Consider the following 14,070-nt stretch of genomic DNA (forward strand, 5'->3'; position numbering starts at 1 on the left):
CGTGAAGGAAAATCACTCACCGGAAACCAAAATTTTCACGGACAAGAATTAGGGGCAACTTTAGGGGCCTCATGGGTGGAGGCCCCCGAGACTTTTTTTTCCCTCGCCGGAATATTATGGCCGGACGGCGGCCGGAAAGTGGTCGGAAAACAACCGGTCGGTTGGCCAGTGGCCGGTAGTCAATGGCCGATGGCCGGTGGCCGGTAGTCAATGGCCGATGGCCGGTGGTCGGAAGTCAATGGCCGGTGGCCAGTGGCTGAATTCAATGGCCGGTGGCCGAATTCAAAAGCGGACTTGTCTTCTCAAGGGCGGCCACACATGGGCGGATTGGAGGGTCCGATTTGGACTTATTCGCACAAGGGCGGCTACACATGGCTGCCTCTCATAAGAGAGGGCAGCCCTTTTGGCCTATAAAAAGGAGGCCATTTCTACACACATTTCATAGTGTGAAGTTGATGCAACAAGGTGAGTGTGAGGTGGTGAGAGTGAAGCAAGGCGGGAGCTCTATTAAGGGTTTAATCCCTTTGTAAACTACTTCTTCTTTTGAAGTGCTAAAGCCATTGAGTGGCTGCTTTCCCGTGGACGTATCCCACATTCGGTAAACCACGTATATCGTGTGTACTCTCTCTCTCTCTCTCTCTCTCTCTCTCTCTCTCTCTCTCTCTCTCTCTCTCTCTCTCTCTCTCTCTCTACTCTATAATCTCTTGTGTGTGAAATCTATCTCTCTCCATTAAGTAATCTACTCAAAAATCTATTTAGCTACGTCTTATTTCCTAACAACTGGTATCAGAGCAAGGTTTGCTCGTAGCTAAATTATCTCAAGGAAAGGATTCCTTGAATTGAGTGGGAGTTATGGCAGAGGAAGGGAAGCTCAAGATTGAGAAGTTCAACGGCAAAAACTACCAACATTGGAAGATGCAGATTGAAGACTATCTCTACCAGAAGGACCTCTATTTGCCACTAGGCAGTCTTGCGAAGAAGCCTGCAACAATGGAAGATGAAGCATGGATTGTCCTTGATCGAAAGGCACTGGGAAAAATCCGGTTAAGCTTGGAGTCAACGGTGGCCTTCATTGTTTCGGAGATGAAGACCACGGAGGACTTGATGAAGTCACTTGACGACTTCTACGAGAAACCATCGGCATCCAATAAGGTATTTCTTATGAAGCGCTTGTTCAATCTAAAGATGGCAGAGAATGGTTCAGTTGCAAAACACCTAAATGACTTTAACACAAACATAAGTCAACTTCGATCGGTGAAAATCAATTTCGATGACGAAGTGCAAGCTCTCCTTATACTATCATCACTACCGGATAGTTGGGACAGCCTTGTGATGGCTATAAGTAATTCTATTTCTGGCACAAATACTCTTAAGTTTGATGATGTTGTGGGTGTTCTCCTAAGCGAGGAAATACGAAGGAGAAGCGCAGGATAATCATCAAGTACTGCACTGTCAGTGGAAACAAGAGGAAGGCCTAAGGATAGGTTCAAAAACCAAAAGGGTCGTGATCGCTCAAGGCAGAGTAAGTCACACACAAAGTCAGTTCTTGAATGTTGGAACTGTGGCAAGAAGGGCCACGTCAGAAGGATTGTTGGTCCAAGAAGAAGAAGGAGACAGAGTCTCAAGACAACAAGCCAACATCGGAGGCCAATGTGGCAGGTAAAGTAGAGCAAGATGCTCTAATTCTCTCATTAGACAATGTGTCTAATTCCTGGATAGTAGATTTCGGGGCTTCATTCCATGCGACACCACACAAGCAACATTTCCAACACTACACCAAAGGTAATTTTGGGTATGTATACTTGGGAGATGATGAAGCTTGTGAGATTGTCGGAAAAGGTACAGTTTCTGTCAAAACTACTAACGGAAATGAATGGAAGCTTAAAGATGTTAGGCATGTTCCTTCTCTTCGCAAAAATTTAATCTCTACAGGACAATTGGACGATGAAGATCACAACATTGCATTCGGAAACAAACGGTGGAAGATCTCAAAGGGATCTTTGGTGGTTGCCAAGGGAGAAAAGGTCGGTACACTTTACTTGTGTACTGTTAGCATGCAACCTTCAGCTTGTGCAGCAACTACAGAAGTTGACAGTGCAATGTGGCACTACCGGCTTGGGCATATGAGTGCCAAAGAAATGCAAATCCTTCAAACAAAGAAGCTTCTACCAAGTTTGAAAGAAGTGGACTTAGAGTTCTGTGAAGATTGTATTTATGGTAAACAAAAGAGGGTAAAATTTTAAAAATGAGGAAATGAAAGAAAAAATAAAAAACTTGAGTTGGTTCATTATGATGTTTGGGATCCTGCAAGTACACCATCACTTGGTGGCTCATTGTACTATGTAACATTCATAGACGATGCGACTAGAAAAACATGGGTTTATGTCATGAAGAATAAATCCGATGTATTTTCCATATTTCAAAGGTGGAAATCCTTTGTGGAGAATGAAACAAGTACCAAGGTTAAATGCCTCAGATCCGACAATGGAGGTGAATATTGCAGCCAAGCTTTTGAAAGCTTTTGTGCTAACAATGGCATTCGGAGGCAAAGGACAACCCCAAGGACACCTCAGCAAAATGGTATTTCGAAAAGGATGAAGAGGACAATCACGAAGCAAGCACGAAGCATGCGGCTACATGCAGGCCTACCGCTTGAGCTTTGGGCGGAAGCTGTAAGTACGTCTGTGTACTTAATCAATCGGTCACCCTCAACGGCATTGGATGGGGGAGTTTCAGAAGAGGCATGGACAGGTAAACCGGTGAATTATGCATTTCTCAAAGTGTTTGGGTGTGAGGATTTCATGCACATAGATAGAAACCTAAGATCAAAGCTAGATGCAAAGTCTAAAAAGTGTTTCTTCATTGGCTATGGAGAAGGTGACTTTGGGTATCGCCTATGAAATCCTGAAGATGGTAAAATCTTAAGGAGTAGGGATGTAATTTTTAACGAACAAAATATGTACAAAGATTACTTGGAAAGAAATCAAACAAAAGAAACAGGTGATGAGTACATGGAGCTTGAGGACGGGGAAGACTCAAGGACTGCAAACGGTGACAATGTGCAACAACGTCAACCAAATGAGGAGCCTCAACCTATTCCCCGAAGATCTACAAGAGCAAGTAGACCTCCAGAAAGGTTTGTTCCTTCCTTCAACCATCTCTTGATCTCAGATTCTGGAGAGCCGGAATCATACGAAGAAGCTATGCAACATGAATCCAAAGAAGAATGGACGAAGAGCATGCAAGTGGAGATGGACTCACTACATCGCAACCAAACATGGAAATTGGTTGAGTTGCCTAAAGGTAAGCGGGCACTTCAAAACAAATGGGTGTACAAGGTGAAGGAAGAAGAAGGTGGGAAGAAAAGGTACAAGTCTAGGCTTGTGGTAAAAGGGTTTTCTCAAAAGAAAGGTATTGACTTCAATGAAATATTTTCTCCTGTTGTAAAAATGAACTCAATTAGGCTTGTCTTAAGCCTTGTGGCTGCTCATGATCTAAATCTCGAGCAAATGGATGTAAATACGGCATTCCCTCACGGTGACTTAGAGGAGGAAATCTACATGCTTCAACCAAAGGGGTATGAAGTAAAAGGTAAGGAGAAAATGGTTTGTAGATTAAAGAAGAGCTTGTATGGTTTAAAGCAAGCATCAAGACAATGGTACTTGAAGTTTGATCGATGGATGTTGGATCATGGATTCACAAGATGCAACTCGGATCACTGCGTCTACACGAAGAATTTGGGAGATGGGAAATTTATCATCCTAATGTTGTATGTTAATGACATGTTGATTGCAAGTGCTAGCATGCAGGACATCAAAGACCTAAAAGAGGAACTGTCTAAATGTTTTTCAATGAAAGATTTAGGTGCTGCAAAGAGGATACTTGGTATGAAAATATCAAGGGACAGGACGAAGAAGACAATAAAGCTATCTCAAGAAGATTGCATCAAGAATGTACTAGAAAGGTTTGCAATGCAAAACGCAAAACCAGTTTCTACACCTTTGGCTGGTCACTTTAAACTAACAAAGGATATGTGTCCAAAGACACAAGAGGAGATAGCCTATATGTCTAAAGTTCCATATGCTGCAGCGGTAGGTTCTCTAATGTATGCTATGGTCTGGACAAGGCCAGACATTGCACATGCACTGGGAGTTGTGAGTAGGTTCATGGACAACCCAGGTAAAGAGCATTGGCAAGCTGTGAAGTGGATACTTAGGTATCTAAAAGGGACAACAAGAAATGCTTTGTATTTTGGAGGAACTGATATTTTTCTAGAAGGGTATGCTGATGCAGATATGGCATGTGACAAAGATACTCGAAGGAGCACTACTGGCTATGTGTTCACGATTGGAGGCACAGCAATAAGCTGGGCTTCAAAGCTGCAGAAAGTGGTTTCACTTTCTACCACGGAAGCAGAGTGTGTAGCAATGACGGAGGCAACCAAAGAAATTCTGTGGCTTCACAGATTCTTAGAAGAGCTTGGATTCAAACAAGACAATTGTGTCTTGTACAGTGATAGCCAAAGCGCTATCCATCTTGCGAAGAACTCAGCCTTTCATTCAAGGACAAAGCACATTGAGGTGAGATATCACTTCATACGCACTCTTTTGGAAGAGGGACAGCTAAAGCTAGGTAAGGTGCATACAAGTGAAAATCCTGGAGACATGTTTACAAAGGTGGTCAACAAGGAGAAGTTGAGCTTTTGCTCATCTTCAATTGGAATTCAAGGATAAGAAGCCAGAATGAAAATTAGTCACAGGTTTGGTTTGGAGATCAGTCTCCAAGTGGGAGATTGTTAAGTATGGAGCCTGATTTACCCTTGTAATTTTCTGTGGTAAAAGCGCACATTTGTAAGGTCCCCATTATGAGGAGAAGCCATCGTGCGTGAAGGAAAATCACTCACCGGAAACCAAAATTTTCACAGACAAGAATTAGGGGCAACTTTAGGGGCCTTGCAGGTGGAGGCCCCCGAGACTTTTTTTTCCATCGCCGGAATATTATGGCCGGACGGCGGCTGGAAAGTGGTCGGAAAACAACCGGTCGGTTGGCCAGTGGCCGGTGGTCGGAAGTCAGTGGCCGGTGGCCGGTGGCCGAATTCAAAAGCGGACTTGTCTTCTCAAGGGCGGCCACCCATGGGCGGATTGGAGGGTCCGATTTGGACTTATTCGCACAAGGGCGGCTACACATGGCTGCCTCTCATAAGAGAGGGCAGCCCTTTTGGCCTATAAAAAGGAGGCCATTTCTACACACATTTCATAGTGTGAAGTTGATGCAACAAGGTGAGTGTGAGGTGGTGAGAGTGAAGCAAGGCGGGAGCTCTATTAAGGGTTTAATCCCTTTGTAAACTACTTCTTCTTTTGAAGTGCTAAAGCCATTGAGTGGCTGCTTTCCCGTGGACGTAGCCCACATTGGGTGAACCACGTATATCGTGTGTACTCTCTCTCTCTCTCTCTCTCTCTCTCTCTCTCTCTCTCTCTCTCTCTCTCTCTCTCTCTCTCTCTCTCTCTCTCTCTCTCTCTCTCTACTCTATAATCTCTTGTGTGTGAAATCTATCTCTCTCCATTAAGTAATCTACTCAAAAATCTATTTAGCTACGTCTTATTTCCTAACACATCACAATGAATCATAATAGTGGCATAGAAAAGTGGATGACATGCACAAATGAAGATAATGTTATCCTGGTGTGAAATCATTTGTCACCATTCATGAGAGGGGTTACAAAGATAATAGATGTATGTCTAGTCGATGAAAACTTTTTAGTGACTTTGTATCTTGCATAACACTTGTGTAAGCTGGTAAAATATGCTAGCAAGATTGGGTTGCATCTCCATCAATGGTGGATGCTCGTGTGTGATGGTGGACATTACATCCCTACACAAGAGAGAAAGTGTGTTCATAGTAATGTATCTTCCAACTGGGTTTTTTTTATCAAAAGCATGTAGGTGGTGGTGTCGCACACTACAATAGCAAGGTTGGAGAGTGATCTCTTTCATTGGAATTGTTTCCTACCTTGAAGAGTTGCATCATAGAGTCAGTGGCACATATAGGAAAGGACTTTAGCAGGGGGATGGAGCCTAGTTTTGAGGAGGATTGGAGCAAAGTTCTACTTTTTTAAAATACTTACATAGAATCCCACATATCCAATCATGTATACCACATGCATGAATGCACATATAAGTATTATCTTTAACTTGTCTTGTTCTTTCTTCTAGTTGGTTGTTGCTAGAAACTTTCACTAATGAAGATGATCACATACCCAACATTTGCTAGCTACGGATGGTTGGGCTTTACATGCTCGTAGTGTTTCATCATTGCCTTATGCTAGAGGGTAATTTTTTGTTTTCTATATATTTAGAGAAGAAAGCATGTGGAACTTCCCCTTAGGAGGACAATTAGTATCTAGAAAAAATTCAATGATATAGTTTGTTTTTTTTCTTCGCATGCAAGTACTAACACATTATAGGGATTGTGTATTTTTTATTTGCTCCCTGGGGTTTTTGGCTTGCTCAAATAGGCCTTAGAGAACAAGGGATTAAGAAGTGTCTTCCCAGAAGTTTGATCCCATGATGTTAAGTATTGACTCATTGAAATTTTCCATCATATGCTAATTTATGAAAGATTCCTTTCATTTAAGGAACTCATTAAGGTGCATTTCATCAGGTTGTTTTGTTATTTTTTATGCTTAGTAGATCCACCTTTTCTTATGAAAATATTAAAAATATTCTTTGGTTCTAATTTTTCAATGGGTCCTTATATATTATTTTTTTCATTTTTCGTTATTTTCATTGTACATTGACCTTTAACCTTGTTGTTTATGTAGGGGCATTTGTAACATATAAGGCATTTTTGTTTATGTGTGTGTAATAGACAATACAAATTACAACACAACATAACTAACATGTGATTGTAGGCACTCATTAAGATCTACTCCCATAACTCATTAACATGGGATTGTAGGCACTCATTAACATGTGACTCTAGGCACTCATTAAGATCTACTCCCCATAACTCACTATTATGTGATTGTAGGCACTCATGAAGATCTACTCCCCCCCCCTTGGCGGGCTTTGATAGGCCTTCATGACACATCACCTTACTGAATCCATAAGTGTGCACCTCTGTCATATTTCCTAGTTCTTGTTATAAGTGGTATGATTATTGTGGAGATAAATGGGGACACATTCTCTTGGTTGTGATCATCATATTTTTGTTGTTGAGGTCATGGTGTGTTGATTTGATAATTTTCTATAAATTTACTAGATTGCAGCAAGTTTGAGGTGGCCTTAGGTATACGATTTATCTACAATATACTTTAAGAAATAGACTCAATATCCAATATGTTATTAAGAAGCTCTTGATCTTACATGTAATAGATCATTGGGCTTGAGCATTGATTGTCCAAATGATGGCACGATCTTATACTTTCATTGTTTCTTTGCCTGGATTTGATCACAATGTCTCCAGTTTTAAAATTTCCATTCATACTTTGGCTATATCACACCCAATAGGCATTGTAGCTGCATACAATGAGCCATTCAAGCAAAGATGACAACACAAGGCACATGAAAACACTTTGAAAATCTTGGATACTTTAGCTTGAAAAATGAACCTCATGATGTTGGCCCTAAGTGCTTATTGTTTTGCTATAATAAATCGTGCAAGCCACCTAAAATTTTTAGATTAGACACAATTTGTAAGTAATTTATGGCACACAATAGTTCCCTCATATGTTAAAGAAGGTTTTCAATCACTCAATTAAAAAACTACAGAAGTATGAAAAAAGCTCTAAATGAAAAGCTCACATTTTTATTTCCCCCCTCCTGAAGCCAATGAAAATCAATGAGGATTGGTACACTCGCTCACTCCCACTTCCTCTAATAAGAAAAATGCCCCTTTGTAGTAAAGCTACCATTCCAAGCAAGAAATGTTGGAAGCTCAAAATGAGTGACAACCAAAGTGGAGAATGGCATGGCTTGGTAAGCATATGGAGTGGAAACTTCACATGATGAGGACACCCACTCCACTCAAAAAAGATGTCACTTTCTATCCAGTGTCTTGGGTCTCCAAACGTGGATCTAGCATTAAACACTACAAAAAGGACACTGCAATTGGTTAAACTACCCAGCGCTGCCAGGGCCCAAAGATAAAGAAAGATTAGATGAGAATTACATGCTCAATACTCTCATAGTAGTAGTTAGGTAGTATGAAGGCTTATCTTGTCAGATGCTAAGGAAAATGTGAAGAATGATGGCTACATGCATCACAATGTACCGTAAACCCTGGATTTAAAAGACTCCATGGTTATCATTTTTGGAAGGAAATGGGAGTTTACTCTATGACCTCAGTAGGCAGTCGGACGAGAAAATTCTACACGTCTTCTTTGCATGCCTTCTTACTTCATGAACACCTTTTAAGAAGCATTCTATACATGATTTTTCACAATGAATACAACTCTCTTTGGACCAGAAGTCAATGATATCCGAGCAAGTTTGTGAGGTACCATGCAATAGAACTTCTGAGGTCCCCACCCCGTTACCATAACCTTTTGGCAACTAGAGGGTACCTGACAGGTTGCTAGGCCCTAATCGCTTGAGAAAACATAGTCAAGAAGGAATTGATTTCCAATGGACGGCCTCTCATCACCAAGTAACTTGAGTTCGAACCATCGAAGAAGGTTCCTAGCCCTGTCTCGTAGGGAAAACATGAACTAATACAAGAATCTAGACGTCCCTAATTCTCACCTTCCAAAGGAGAGAAACCCCAAAATACCTTTTTTCCCATAGCTTTCTGAGGCAGTACATTTGGGACTTCTCGACTCTTGGTACAATGAGTCTCTAGTTTTGCTTCTCTTAACAAGAGGGAGTGGAGAGTTTCTCAACTAATTGAGACCACCCATCCATGATTGGCAACCTAAGCCAGTCCCCACTTTCCACCCTGCACTCGCACTTTTTGCTTGTTTTCTAATTACTACCACATGATTGTTCATACATAAAATTCCTTTTTAAGGTTCCCATCACAAGTTCATTAAAACAACCCTTCAAGCATTATCAAAGCGGCACCAAAACAATCTTTCCTAGAAGAAAAACAGCATATGACTCTTCTTCATTAAAATACCCAAACCCCAAGAGTTCACTCCTCTTGCAAATTTGAGCACCGAGAATAGTCCAAGGGATCTATCCGGCAAACCCACCAGGCAAGAACCACCACCGCAGTCACAAACAACACCTAAGAAAGTTTGGGTTAAGAAGGCAAAGGTTGCACAATTTAAGCAGATCAAGCTTAAAGCTACCTCAATACAGACAAATGGTAAATCCAAGAAACAACCCCAACGGTACAATCAGATATGGGTACCAAAGAAGTTGATTGTTGCACAAGGTAATCAAGCGCAAATCTAGATTCCAAAGCGACACAACAAGGAACTCCCTTGAGTTAAACCCCTAAGGTCTAAACAACACCAAAGACATCTATCCAAAGACAAAATGTGAAGTAGATTTGGGTACACAAGAAATCAGAGCTAGCTTCAAAAAAAACAACTTAGTTTTGGATGCTTAAACACGTTCCAACAAAAACGACATATGTGGATCTTGGATTCAAACAAGATTGTCAACAGAAGAAGCACACGGACCAGAAGTATTAAAGCACCCATTGTCAATCAAAAAACAAGCGGCACAGTTAGAACGATTATTATTTCACTGCTCTACTAATGATCGTGCCTTAATAGGAAACTTCAACATCGAATGCCAATAAGTAGATTGCTTATACCCTCCTCTTGCACATCATTAATTTTTCCCATGCATTGACAGAGTATGCATGTAGGGCTGCATTACACGGCATGCATTAGCACATATTGATACCCATGCACAACACATATCCTAGGGTGATACACCATTGTCCGGGAGGACTCCGACTAGGAGGGGGGAAGGCATTCTCAATGCGAACCAGACAGACTTAGAGAGTACTAAAAGGGCACTGTTTTTTATGTTTTAGGATTTTTTTACATTTGATTGTAGAATTTTTTTGGTGAACCCAAGTATATATGCCTTCTCTAATGTGATTCTACAAAGATATGAGGACAAACGCCAGAAATGAGTCTCTAGGTGTGTGTGTATATATGCAAAAATAGCAGTTTTTATGAAAAAAGAGAAAAACAAAGCAATCTGGCCAAAAGTATCATGAATGAATATACATAGTGGTTTATTGTGCTGTTCTTTATTTATTTTGATTTATTGGTATTTTCTAGGTTAATTTAGTTATTTTCCTTTTATTTTTGTTAACTATATGGAGAAAAACAAAGAAAAATAGAAAAATCAAGTGAGATGGAGATGGGATAACAAAAGAAAAATACGGGAGTGATCAGTAAGTCAAGGCCAACATATGGTGAAGTCGGGGTGTAATTATGAAAAAGTTGCGGAAAGCCCGATCCGACCAATTTTTGGACAAAATGTTAAATTTTTTGGAAATGGGGTAAACGGAGTCCAAATGGAGAAAATTTTTTATCCTAAAGTGCATTTCACAATGAGATAGGAGCACATGCCAAATTTTTGAGTCTAAAGTGCATTTCACAACAAGATAGGAGCACATGCCAAATTTTGTGGCAAGTGGCCCGGGGAACCTCGATATGAGATATTTTGTGGGACACTGACCGCCGCTAGACATGAGAGGTAGGCTCATTACCATGTACTCTTCTTGTTCTATGCTAACTTTAACACGAAAAACTCACGAAAGCAACAATGTGGCATCATCAGGAAGAGATCAAAATGGCATTGTAACTCAACAAATAGTAACCTGATAGCTACAAGACTTGATAGGGGGTTAAACCTAAGGTAGATGAGCACATCTATGTCCTCCAATGCTGGTTTAGGTCAGCTAGAAAAACCCTAACTTCTCGGAGCCTGCATAAGTCAATCTGGAACAAGTCATCAGATTGGCACCAAACTTCATGAGTAAGCACTCCTTGTGGTTATCTACAAGCCCATGTAATTTCCTCCATAGTCAAACTACCAAAAGTAGGCCAAAACATCGAGCTAGGCTTTCGACATGCAAAGTGTCATTTGGCTCTCACGATCAAACGGTGTGTATGTTTGCCACCAAACTTCAGGAGCATCATCAACATACCATCGACAACCAAAAACTTTGGTCAAACATCAAGGGAAATCATCACCGACCATCTCCTCACAAAAAAGATGCAATTTGAGTGACAAATCACCAAAAATGGTATCCGTAAGGCCAAAGGCTACATCGAAGCCATGGAAAGATGCCCTACCGCATCTACAAGCTTGGGTAATTGAGCTCAAGAAGAATCATCGCAAAAAGTCATCTCCAAATGCAAAAATCCATTTCAAAGCTTGAAATGTCAAAGAGGAAGTTTCTATGCTAAATATCTGACTTTTTAAGTTGAAAACTAGCAATTAGGGCTTAGGGCACTGGTACTCATCCTCCCCATGCATCAAAACCTAAATTTTGCATTCTAGACATCACACGCATATGATGTCTTCCCGGAACTTTTATACATACAAATGTTGTTTTTTCCACAACAACCTCTTCACCATGCATCATACAGCTCACCTACCAAGTCTCATGCAAATTAGACCACATCAAGCCATCATTTAGCCAAAAACTGCTAAGTTGGAGTCCTTGGGTAAAATATGGACCTATCCATAGCATATACATCATACCCCAATGCTCAAATATCCATTTTACAAGAAAAGACATCATACATGTATGATGTCTAAACATGTCATGGAGAGGTTCCGTCAGCATTTTGAGTATCCAGAATTCATTATCATGTCATATATAGACTCTACACCAAATTTGGGCATGTTTGGACATGCATTGGTCATTATACACCCCATTTTTCAAATTGAAGTGTCTGAAACACCTCCTATTGCCTTGGGCACATGAACACTTGTCCAAATTCATATTTGCACACATCAAAGTAATGTACACATGATAATCAAGCTATACATCATCTTGAGCCAAAAAAGACAATCTATACATCATACATGTATGATGTCTAGACCCCTTAAATTGACATGTTGTTGTGTTTTTGACAACCCCAACACTTTTACCACATCATTATTAACTTGCCAGCAAATTTTCATCACTTTTGGATATTATTTGACCTATTTTTACCCACACGGAAAAATTCTAGATGCACAAACCCCATTCATGGCTTTTGACATCCGTTTTTAAGCTTAATTTCAAATTTGAGGCTATGGGCACCATGCACATGCTATAGACATCTTATCCTATGAGTTTCAAGCTATTTGTAGGCAAAAGGGATCATATGTGTATGATGTCTCAAAGTGTCAAATTGGAAATTTAATAAGGTTTTGACATATCCAATGCTCTTATCATGTGCTCAAGAGTCCTTATAACAAGCTTCAAGCCCTTTGAACCTCAGATACCCAAAATATAGCCATATTACCATTTCAGAGTCTAAAAAGAGTTTCTGAGTCAAAATCTTGCTTATAACATGTTCAAATCCAATTCCAGGCATATATGGGTGATATACATTCTATAAGCTAAGCATATGTCAAATCTCATCTCATTCAAAGCACATAGACATCATACTTGTATGATGTTTCACAACATAGTTCAAGCATCATACGCGTATGATGTCTCACAACATAGCATCAAAATGCACTTTTGTCAACTTTCATAGCATCCTTAGGCCCTAATTAGCTTATGTTTCAATTTTGAAGTCATTTGGATAGCTAGAAGGTGATCAATTGCCAGATGTTGTAAAAGACGCTAACTTTTGGATTTGGATTGTGCACAAGATCAATGGAAGCCAGCAAATCTCTAGCAAAGAAGAAGAGACTCTCCTTGAAGGACATAATTGTAGCAGCAGATCCCTTCACCATTCCCAATTAGACATTAAAGCCGACTAAACCATGGTTGGATGAAGAAACTCTAGACCGAGAGGGTTTAAGGCTATACCATGAAACATTCAAAGATCCGCAGGGCAATACGGCGGATCTGCCGATGAGTCCAATAGAGCTCATTGAATACATAAATAAGAAAGGCATCAACAATCCTATGGAGAGAGTGGATCTCCACAGATTCTTTACATCTATGCCAACAGGAGTGGACTTCCAAAGAGTTTATGAGCTGACCACTACAATCAAGAAAGATGGCAAATCAATCCTCACCACACTAGACGGACAAAATAAGGAAGTGATCATCACACCTCAGCTAATCGTAGATGCTTTGGGGCTACACAATGATGGCAGCTCATTCAGATAAAGAAGAGATACAGTAGAGGTGTACTCTCACAAGAAAACCAACCCCACTTTCTATTGGATCCAAGAGAAAATAGAATCTGCAAACTGCACAACCAATTCTTCCATGTTTGCAACAAGCAGCCACAAAAGTACACTACCCCCTCTCATGCCATTTCCACCACCTTCACTTGGGCTCTAGGAAGTAGCGTTCCAAAAGATGTGAATTATGCTCATTATATACATGAACAAGTAGTGTGCTTGGAAACGGATAAGCCCAAATACATTGGTGGAGCAAAAATCTTGACAAAAATTGCATATGAAGCAATCAAAGCCAAAGGACAGTGGTCGACCCCACTAACCCAAAATGACTGGTCAAGACTTAAAGAGGATGTAGAAGATGAAGCACCAGTGGCACCACCCATGTCAAAAAGGCTCAGAAGGAGGGTAGATCCAATTCGAGAAGAAAAAACGGAAGAGCCACCAAAAAAGAAAGGAAAGACCATGAGATGGCCAAAGAAGAGAAATTCAAAGAGACAACAAGTCAAAAGGTGGCTCACATCAAGAGATTAGTCGAGCAATTCAAGGCTGAAAGAGCTCTTAAAGGTGACTATGAGGAGTACTGAGTACCAGATCCAGCAAAGATGGGTGGCAGCTCCTCAAGGCCATTAGAAGACCAATTTGATCTCTACATCATGGCATAGGAAGAGTCAAAAGAATTATAGAAAAAAAATATATAGAGCCTTTCATAGCTAAAGAAGTACAAGACATTAAGAGAAAGCTACAAGAACAGCCAGAAGAGCAAGGAACAGAGTCAAAGACGGAAGGAGACAACAAAGCAACCCCA

Source organism: Adiantum capillus-veneris, chromosome 15 (assembly GCF_014529385.1).
Source record: "Adiantum capillus-veneris isolate H3 chromosome 15, ASM1452938v2, whole genome shotgun sequence".
NCBI lineage: Eukaryota > Viridiplantae > Streptophyta > Polypodiopsida > Polypodiales > Pteridaceae > Adiantum > Adiantum capillus-veneris.